Source organism: Heterocephalus glaber, unplaced genomic scaffold (assembly GCF_053883595.1).
Source record: "Heterocephalus glaber isolate CG9 unplaced genomic scaffold, H.glaber_assembly_v1.0 deba00001503, whole genome shotgun sequence".
Taxonomy (NCBI): Eukaryota; Metazoa; Chordata; class Mammalia; order Rodentia; family Bathyergidae; genus Heterocephalus; species Heterocephalus glaber.
Window position 1 is genome coordinate 2992402 of NW_028258323.1, and position 8893 is coordinate 3001294.

The 8893-nt window shown below is 40.7% G+C and overlaps 1 pseudogene; it reads left to right on the top strand.

Moving 5' to 3' along the window:
• The first annotated feature begins 862 nt into the window (after positions 1 to 862).
• Positions 863 to 1915, top strand: LOC101705781 (enolase-phosphatase E1 pseudogene; annotated as a pseudogene).
• Positions 1916 to 8893: the final 6978 nt, after the last annotated feature.

Here is an 8893-nt window from a genome sequence, read left to right on the forward strand (position 1 = left end):
ACCTGGAAGACATAATAGGAATCCGTGATGGGGAGCCCATTAGCGGGCACTGGGCATCCAGAGCTGCATGGGAAGAGAGGCTGCACAGGGCACTGCCCTTAGTGGCGGGACGCAGGGGGCACCGGGTGGGATGGGAGCTCCTGACTGACTGGTGGGGACCTTGAGCAGCAGGGACTCTCTGTTCCCCGAGTCAGGCACGAGGTCATCTGGGCACTTAGCAGGCTGGCAGGAGTCTGTGCTGCTCAGTGTTTGCCGACACTGGGATCATGAAGAGCAGGGCCAGCTCCTCAGGACTCGGCTGTGTTCTGCTCTGGGCTGGGGTTTCAGTGGGTTCAGGTGTCCCCTAAGTCCTGGCACTCACTGCTGGTCCCAGCAATGGGCTGCTTTTCCTGTAGTTTACTTGTCAGGACCAAGTCAAGACTCTGGACTAATTGTTAATCTGCAGTCCCTCCAAATTGAAGAACATAAAAGCTCATTTAACCTTTGAACTCAGCTCATTTTTCATGCTTTAACTAGTGCATTTTATAACCAACATTCTGGTTTGAGAGTTTAGACCATGTAGGAAAGAGGCACAGTTCAGCCATTTCAAGTCTGTGTACATCCATGAGAATTGTAAGCATATAAACCATTAAAACCTTGCACAGAGTTGTTCACAGTTTCAGTTTTCATACTAACCAAAAGTGGGAAGAGCCCCAGTGCCCACCTGCTGAAGACCAGATAAGCGAATGTGATCATCCACCCAAGAATACTATGCAGCAGTGAAAAGAAAGGAGCAGTCAGAGATGCCACAATGTGGATGCACCTTGACACTGTATGCAAGGAATAGAAGGAGCCAGACACTGCAGTCACAGTGCATGCTGCCATGGTAATGAAATGTTCAGAATCAGCAAAGCCACAGGGCGAAACCAGATTAAAAATTGCAGGTCCGGCAGAGGAGAGAATGAACAGGGATGACTCACGAGCGTGGGGCTTCTTCCAGGTGATGAAACATTTGGGGATTACCCAGGGAAGAACAGGTGTGTCTCTGTGGGTGTCCTACAGACCACTCACCTTAGGCAGCAAATGGCATCTCAGCTCTTTGTAAACTAGGATGAGCCTGGGGTGGTTGTAGGGCTTTGGGGGTGCAGAACCAGGTGCATCCTGTGGTGACGGTTGGGCTTCTGTGCCTGAGGAGGTCACTGTGATCCTTTGGATATCAAAGGGACCACAACCTGATTGCTTTTGTGAAGGACATTTTATTTTCTTACATAGAAGGAAAAGTGAAAGAGCATTGCAGATATACAGGGAAGAGGAGGAGTGCCAACAGGATGTCAGCCTTCTGAGGAAGCAGGCTGATGAAGATGCCCACCTGGATGGGGCTATTCCCATCTCTGTGCCATCTGGGGATGGGAGTGACCCCCAGCAGATGATCCACATGTGGCAGGCAGTGTGTGCTGGCAGAGGTCTCTGGACCACAAGACCATAGTGCTCACACAGCTGCAGGGCCACATGTGGAAGTCAGCGTTCACACATGGAAGCCTGGACGTTTGAAAGGAGAGTTCTTTGCAGACAGGAAGTGGAAAGCGGCTGGAGTGAAGGTGTATATCTACTCTTCCGGGAGCATAGAGACACAGAAACTGCTATTTGGGCATTCTACAGAGGGAGATAGCCTTGGGGTCTTTGATGGTCACTGTGAAACCAAGATCAACCACAAAGTAGAGAATGAGATTGATCAAAAGATTGCAAACAGGGTTGGGTGCTCAACCAACAGCATCTTCTTTCTGACAGATGTTACTTTACAGGCCAGTTCTGCCGAGGAAGGGGACGTGTACATAGCCATGGTGGTGAGACCTGGCAACATGGGGCTGAAGATGATGAGAAGACTTACTACCAGTTCACCACCTTCAGTGAGCTCTGCCTCCCTTCATCCATGTAGACAGGGTTCTAAGAACCCCTCACTGTCTAGCTGTATTCTGATGATAAAGGTATAGGTGTGTGTGCTCCAATTACTTCCCATGGGTACATATGTTTAAAAAATCTCCAGTTCATTGAAAGTGTAAGTTATTTAAAGATGCTTTATACGTAGATATTATTTGAGACCATAACTTCCTTATGGAAAGCAAAATGTAGTTGATAGAAAAAAATTGCTAAAATACACATCAAATGTGTTAGGTTTATCAGATCATACACCAAAATGGAAAGCTGGTTTTGAGATACTACTCAGAAGTCTTTTTTTAAAATAAAATAAAATAAGATCCCAGTTGTTGATTCTTTGTGCAAGTTTCCGGGCCACTGAGGTTTTGTTCATAAAGTCTTTACCTGTACGAGTGTCTTCAAGAGTTCTACCTAACTTATCATCCAGCAAGTGTAGTGTTTCTGTTTTCATATTTAGATCTTGAATCTACTTTGATCTTAGTTTAGTGCATGGTGATAGGTATGGGTCTAGTTTTAATCTTTGGCAGGTTGAAATCCAGTTTTTCCAACACTATTTATTAAAGAGGCTATCTTTCCTCCACTGAAGGTGGTTGGCTCCTTTGTCAAAGATGAGGTGGCTGAGCATATCTGTAGTTGTTTCTGCATCTTCTAATCTATTCCACTGGTCTTTGGGTCTGTTTCTTTGCAGTACCATGCTGTTTTTATCACAGTAGCCTTGTAATATAGTTTCAAGTTGGGGGTTGTAATAACCCTAGCCATATCTCTGTTGCCTAAAATTTCTTTTACTATTCTAGGTTTCTTCTGGTTCCAAATGAATTTTTGGATTGTTTTCTCTAGTTCTGGGAAATATATTGTTGGAATTTCAATTGGCATTACATCAAACCTATACAATAGTGTTGGAAGTATAGCCATTTTCACTATATTGGTTCTTCCTATCCAAGAACAAGGGATGTCTTTCCATTTTCTTATATCCTCCTCAATCTCCTTTTTCAAAGTGCTATAATTTTCATTGTAGAGGTCTTTTGCTTCCTTTGTTAGATTGACTCCTAGATATTTCATTTTTTTGTATGCTATTTTAAAAGAAATTGTTTCCCTAATTTCTCTCTCAGTGAGTCTATTATTTGTATGTAAAAAGGTTATTGTTTTTTGAGTGTTGACCTTATATCCAGCTACCCTATTAAATCTGTCAATTAAGTCTAGAAGTCTTTTGGCAGAGTTTTATGGGTCTTCTATGTAAAGTATCATATCATCAGCAAATAATGACAGTTTAACTTCTTCCTTTCTTAATTTTATTCCTTTTATTTCTTTCTCTTTTCTAATCGCTGTGGCTAATGTTTTGAGAACAATATTAAACAGGAGTGGTGATAGTGGAGATCCTTGTCTTGTTCCTGATTTTAGCGTGAAAGTTTTCAGTTTTTGACCATTTAGTATGATGTTGGCTGTTGGTTTTTCATAGATAACCTTAATCAAGTTGAGATAAAGACCTTCTATTCCAATTTTCTGTAGGGTTTTTATCATAAATTGGTGTTGGATTTTGTCAAATGTCTTTTCTTCATGATTGAGATGATCATACGGTTTTTGTCCTTGACTCTGTTAATATAGTGAATTGCATTTATTGATCTTTGAATGTTCAACCGTCCTTGCATCCCTGGGATAAATCCAACTTGGTCAGGGTGTATGATCTTCTTGATGACCCTTTGTATTCTCTTTGCCAGTATCTTGTTGAAGATTTTTGCATCAGTTTTCATTAGGGAGATTGGCCCGTAGTTCTCTTTTTTGGTTGTGTCTTTCCCTGGTTTTGGAATCAAACTAATGCTTGCTTACAGGAATGAGTTTGGAAGATTTGCTTCCCTTTCAATTTCCTTGATGAGTTTAAAGAGTAATGGCGACAGTTCTTCTTTAAATGTTTTGTAGAATTCAGCAGTGAAACCATCAGGACCTGGGCTTTTCTTTGTTGGTAAATTTTTTATTACATTTTCAATTTCACTCATTGTAATTGGGGTGTTTAGAATTTCTATATCTTCTTCATTTAAATTTGGTCATTCATATGTATTTAAGAATCTGTCCATTTCTTCTGTGTTTTCCATTTTATTAGAGTACAGGTTCTCGAAGCAAGTATTGATGATGCTTTGGATTTCTGCTGGATCTGCTGTGACTTCATCTTTTTCATTCTTGATTGCATGGATTTGACCCTTTTTTTCCTATTTTTGATAAGGTTGGCTAAAGGTTTATTGCTTTTATTTATTCTTTCAAAAAACCAACTCTTTGATTCATTAATTATTTGTATCATTCTTTTAGTATCCATTGCATTGATTTCTGCTCTGATCTTTATAATTTCCACTCTTATATGAGCTTTGGGTTTGTTATGCTCTTTGTTTTCTAGGAGTTTAAGGTTGTGCATTAGGTTATTTATTTGAGTTCTCTCTGTTTTCCTAATATGGGCATTGACTGCTATGAATTTCCCACATAGAACTGCTTTCATTGTGTCCCATAGACTCCTGTATGTTGTACTGGTATTATCATTTACTGGTAGAAACTGTCTAATTTCTTCTTAAATTTCCTCTGTGACCCATTGGTTGTTCAGGAGGGTGTTATTTAATTTCCATGTGTTTGTAGGAGTTTTGAAGTTTCTTATGTCATTGATCTCCAATTTTATTGCACTATGGTCTGATAATATACAGGGGGTAACTTCAGTTCTTTTACATTTACTTAGACATGTCCTATGAGCTACATATGGTCTATTTTGGAGAATGACCCATGTGCATCTGAAAAGAATGTGTCTTCTGATTTTGTGGGGTGGAACACAACATCTATTAAGTCTATTTGTTCAATAGCTTGTTTCAGTTATAGAATTTCATTGTTAATTTTTTGTCTAGATGATCTACCTAATTGTGATAATGGGGTATTGAGATCCCCCACTACAACTGTATTAGAGCTTATTTGGTTTTTCATGTCCATTAATATTTATTTTGTATAGTTGGGGGCATTTGCATTTGGTGTATATATATTTATGATTGTCATTTCTTCCTCTTGGATTGTTCCCTTCACAAGGATGTAGTGACCATCTTTATCTCTCTTAATTAGTTTTGGTTTGAAATCTGTTTTGTCTGCAAATAAATGGCTACCCCTGCTTTTTTCTGGGTTCCTGTGGCATGGAGAACAGTTTTCCATACTTTTACTTTCAGTCTATGAATTTCTTTTTGAGTTAGGTGTGTTTCTTGTATACAGCATATTGTTGGGTTTTGCTCCTTAATCCATTCTGTCAGTCTATTTCTTTTGATTGATGAATTAAGACCATTAACATGAATAGTTATAATTGATAGGTATTGACTCATCCTTGTCATGATGTTTTACTATTGGTGGCTCTTTTATTTCTTGTTGTTGTTGTTGTTTTCCATTTCCCTTTAGTTTCTTACCTTGCCTGGTGGCTTCCCTCTTTTGGACCTCATGGAGTTGTGATCTTCCTTGTCATTTTCTAGGATATTGCTTAGGATTATTTGGAGTGCTGCTTTGGTGTTCATGAAATTTCTCAGGTGTTCTTTGTCGTGGAAGTATCTAATTTCCCCCATCAATTTTGAAAGATAATTTTGCAGGATACAACACACTAGCTTGGAACTTATTTTATTTTAGGGCTTGAAATACTTCACTCCAGGCTCTCCTTGACTTGAGGGTTTGTGTTGATAAATCTGCCATGATTCTGATGGGCTTTCCTTTGTAGGTGATTTGTTTCTTTTCTCTAACTGCCTGTAGGATTTTGTTTTTCTGTTGGGTTTCTGGGATCTTGATCATTGCTAGTTGGAGTTCTATATACCTCACTTATTTGTATGTCCAATTCTCCACCTCTGTCTGGAAAGTTTTATACTATTACTTCTGAGAACAGTTTTTTTATGTCAATTGTATTTTCTCCTGTTTTTTCATGGACTCCTGTCAGTCTTATGTTATTCTTCCTTGCATCATCTAGCAGCTGTTGGATTGATTTCTCGTGGTCCCTTACTATTTTTAAGAAATCTCTGTTTTCATGGTCCTTAGCCACAATCCTGTCTTCTATATCTGATATTCTATCTTCAGATTCCCTTAATCAGCTATGCATGCTTTCAATGGAGTTTTTAATCTCCTGAATATCTGTTTGAATCTGTTTCATCAATTCCATTTCTTTCTTATGTTGGACAATCATGGTTTCTTTTTCTTTCTTATGCTGGGCATTCATGGCTTCCAGCATGTTTCTGAACTCATTCATTTTTTTTTGTCTGTTTCTGTTCTAAAGCCTCTAATTATGTCTTTCACTCTGCTCACCATCTCTGTAGTTATCTGGGAGATTATTTCTGCTTTGAATTTTTCTAGAGCCTCATTCATCTGTTTTTTTACTTCCTGTGCTATCAGTTCAGGGTGTTCAGGTGGTTGATTATCAGACTTTTCCACCTTGTTTTCCCCAGAAATTGTCTTTTTGTGGGGTGGAGGTCTGAGCTTGTGGCTTTCTTAAATGTCTTCTCATTTGTGTTTTTGGTACTGTCAGTTATAAGTCAATGAGTCTCAGTAAGCCAGTCACAGACCAATGATATTCAGACAGACTTCTGGTTGCAAGTCCCAAATTGAGCTCCCTGTCCTCTTGCAGGGTTGAACTCTCTCTGCAAGTTTCTACCACAGATTCCAGGTGTCTTTGCCCTGAAAATAGTCCAGATTCAAATGGGAGGTGATGATCCCTCCAACTTACCAAGTATGGTGGTCTGGTCAAGTGGATGGGCCAAGCCAGATGGAAGAGGGCTCAGCCACCCGTCTCTCACTGCAAGGCCAAACTGGCAGCCGGTCTGCCTGCCCAGGAGGGGGGGGGGAGGTTGTCCCCAGTATCCTAGGAAAAGACAACAAGGAACACAATCCCAGGAAGCCCAGCAGAATGAATCCATTGGGCATGACAAGAAATTAAATGCAAAGGGGGAGAATCCAACAAAAAGAAAAAGTCATGACAATGATAAGTCAATAGGTATCAATTATAACCATCAATGATTCTGGAATCTTAACAATTATATGCCTATGTGTAGATATTTTTGATCAAGGCTATTTGGAGTCCTGTATACCTCACTTATCTGTATGTCAAGTTCTTTTCCCCTGCTTGGGAAGTTTTCTGCCATTGCTTCTGTGAAGAGTTTTTTTATGCCATCTCCACTCTCTCCTGTTTCTTCATTGACTCCAATCAGTCTTATGTTATTCTTCTTTGCATCGTCTAGCAGCTGCTGGATTGATTTCTCATGTTCCCTTATAATTTTGAAGCAATTTTTCTTTTCCTGGTCATTAATTGCAATCATCTTCTATATCTGAAATTCTGTCCTCACATTGGCTCATTCTGCTGTGTAGACTTTCAATGGAGCTTTTCATGTCCTGGAAATCTATTTGCATCTGTTTTATGAATTCCATTTGTTTCTTATGTTGGGATTCCATCATGTTCCTGAGCTCCTCTCTAGATTTATTAATCATATCTTGCACTAGGGGCACAATTTCTCCTGTTATCTGAGAAATTATTTCTGATTTCATTTTTTCCAGATCCCCTTTTGTTGCCAGTTCAGTGGGTCCAGGTGGTTGAGTATCAGAGTGTTCCATCTCATTTCCCTTTGGGGTTGCTGTAGTTGATCTGGAAGTCTGGTTTTGAGACTTATTTGTGTGTTTTCTCATTTCAACTGGGGGGGGCGGGGGGGTGCTGTTGGCACCCACATGGATCACCTCCTCTGAGCTGGGAGAGGTGGGACAGGGGCTGGGAGCAGTGGTAGGGATGGTAGCCCAGAAGCCCCTTCCTCTGGGCTGGGAGTGGAGGGACAGAAGGTGGCCCAAAAGCCCTTTCCTCTGGGCTGGGAGCAGCGGGAAGGATGGTGGCCAAGAAGCCCCTTCCTCTGGACCAGGAGCAGTGGGACAGCAGCTCAGAAGCCCCTACCTCTGGGCTGGGAGTGGCAGGACTGATGGCAGCCCAGAAGCCCCTTCCTCTGGGCAGGGAGCTGCAGGATGGATGGCAGCCCCAAGCCCGTTCCTCTGGGCTGGGAGTGGCAGGAGGGATGGTGGCTGGGAAGCTCCTTCCTATGGACCAGGAGCAGTGGGACAGCAGCTCAGAAAGGCCCCTACCTCTGGGCTAGGAGTGGCAGGATGGATGGCATCTTGGAAGCCCCTACCTCTGGGCCGGTAGTGGCAGGAGGGCATAACCATCAATGTTAATCATCTCAATTCACTAATCAAAAGAAATAGACTGGCAGAATGGGTCAAGAAGCAAGATCCAACAATATGCTGCATACAAGAAACACACTTAATTCAAAAATAAGCTCATAGACTGAAAGTTAATGGGTGGAAAACAATACTCCATGTGACATGAACCTGAAAAAAACCAGGAGTACCTGTCCTCTTTGCAGATCAAGTGGATTTCAAACCAATACTGATTAAAAGAGAGACAAAGAAGGACACTATATCCTTGTAAAGGGAACAATCCAAGAGGAAGAGATGACAATCATAAATGTATATGCACCAAACACTAGTGTGCCCAACTATATAAAACAAATACTAATGGACATGAAAAATCAAATAAGCACTAATACAATAGTAGTGGGGGACTTCACTACCCCACTGTCACAAATAGATAGATCAACTAGACAAAAGATAAGCAATGAAATACTAGAACTCAATCAAACTCTTGAACAAATGAACTTAACAGATGCTTACAGTGTTCCACCCCACAAAATCATAATACACATTCTTTTCCACTGCATATGGGTTGTTCTCGAAAATAGACCACATACTTGCTCATAGAAAACATTTCAGTAAGTGCAAAGGAATTGAAGTTATCCCCTATATATTATCAGATCATAATGTGATGAAATTGGAGATCAATCACAAAAGAAACTGCAACAATTTCATAAAAACATGGAAACTGCACAACACACTTCTGAATAACCAATGGGTCACAGAGGAAATTAAAGAAGAAATCAGACAGTTCCTTCAATTAAAT